General features: G+C 37.2%; 1 long non-coding RNA gene across 1 annotated transcript; it reads left to right on the top strand.

The window, feature by feature from the left end:
• Nucleotides 1-315: 315 nt before the first annotated feature.
• Nucleotides 316-1553, top strand: LOC122457824. Its single transcript, XR_006277499.1, has 2 exons — nucleotides 316-1208; nucleotides 1401-1553. It is a non-coding gene; the product is annotated as an uncharacterized LOC122457824 (long non-coding RNA).
• The last annotated feature ends 336 nt before the right edge of the window (nucleotides 1554-1889 follow it).

Below are 1889 nucleotides of genomic sequence, written 5' to 3'. Positions count from 1 at the left end.
ATAAGAATGGCCATACTGGGTCAGACTAATGGTCCATCTAGCCCAGTATCCTGTCTTCTGATGGTAGCCAATGCCAAGTGCTCCAGAGGGAATGAACAGAACAGGTAATCATCAAGCGATCCACTTCCCTTGGGGGAAGACCAGCTCACTGCTGCTGTTCTGTGGATTTGAGCTTTACACCTCCACACTTGCATTTTGTTTTCTTGATCAAACTGTTGCCATTCTGTTTGACAGGAAAATTGCTAGTCTAGATACAAGGGACAAATTACAAACATGAAATATTGTAATAGTGCCCCTTTCCCCTCACTTTGTATATATGTTATTGACAAAGGCAAATAGGACAATGTGGGCACTTTTCTGGCAGAGACTTGCAAAAAAAAAATCAACAAAACAAACAAAACCACATCCTAGCACTCAATAGCTTGTTTATGTGTCTGTCATTCTGAATCATCAGCTGCTCTGCCACATGCTCTGTCATTCTTTTGTGTATCAAGTTGTGCTTCTGAGGGATAAAAGAAAACAGAGCTGAAAATCAAGCTGATGGACAGAATGTTCACAGACAGTATGGACAGAGTCAACACTTGCAGACTAATTCTCTGAAATGTGGAGGCAGATGAGTTAAGTGAAGTGTAAATCAAAAAGGCAGGCTCTAGTAGCACATTACTAGCAAAAAATAGTCTAATTTTCCTGTAGATGAGAGATTTTATATTTTAATATTATTACAGCAACACTCTATTTTCCACCATGTATTTCATATAAATTATCATAAAAAGCTTTACTCAGTGAAATAACACAATTACAGAAATAGAAAGTATCAGAGGGAGTGAGAAATCAAGTATAGACAAGGGAAAAGGATATCTTTCCAGTTCACACTTGAAATAAAATAAGAGTAAATAAAATACAGAAATACTGGAAAGCTTATTCCAGATGGTAGGAGTTGCAGAGAAGAAGGCACTCAGAGCAGCAATGGACAGAATCTGTGGAGGAATAAAAATGAAGGCAATGACAGATAAGGGGAGTAGAGAGAGGTAAGCCTGAGGAAATCCATGGAGGATATTATTATATCAATTCTATGTCCAGTCAAACATGGTTGAACCTATATATTATATTGATACTTAAAAACAGTAGCACTTGTAAGAGGAATTATATACACCTTTACAATGAATAAATGTGTGTGGGAAAGTCTCACTCATAAAGTGTGTATAAAGGTAGATTTCAGAGTAGCAGCCGTGTTAGTCTGTATTCGCAAAAAGAAAAGGAGTACTTGTGGCACCTTAGAGACTAACAAATTTATTAGAGCATAAGCTTTCGTGAGCAGCTGTAGCTCACGAAAGCTTATGCTCTAATAAATTTGTTAGTCTCTAAGGTGCCACAAGTACTCCTTTTCTTTTTGCATAAAGGTAGATTGTAGTAGTCATGCACCAGAACTTGAATACAATTTCTACAGTTAAAAAAAAAAGAAAGAACACAGGATTAAACTGCATTATAGAAAGTATGGGAAATGATACAATGATACAAAGATACCGTTGCAACAGAATTTTCAGAAATGAAAAGAGTAACAGAAGGATAAAGTAAATATTACCTGTTGGTTTTATTATCCTGTATTGAGACTATGCATTTATCTGAATGCCTGGCTGTAGCTAACAGATTTCTTGGTGTGTCAGGTGTGGTTTCTGGATCTGTGGAGGTAAGTGTGGAAACCATGGGTTTCTTGTATATGGTAGGGTTTCATAGTTGAAACAGATTGTGATGTCCAGGAATTTGATACTGGTCTGGGAGTGTTCTAGAGAGACTTTGATGGATGGGTGGTGGCTGTTGAAATTGTGGTGGAAATCTCTGAGGGAATTTATGTTGTCTGTTCAGAGAATGAAGAATGAAGATATCATTGA

Source organism: Dermochelys coriacea, chromosome 1 (assembly GCF_009764565.3).
Source record: "Dermochelys coriacea isolate rDerCor1 chromosome 1, rDerCor1.pri.v4, whole genome shotgun sequence".
Lineage (NCBI taxonomy): Eukaryota > Metazoa > Chordata > Testudines > Dermochelyidae > Dermochelys > Dermochelys coriacea.
Note: the sequence above shows the minus strand (reverse complement) of the source record. Positions and strands in the feature narration are given on the sequence as shown.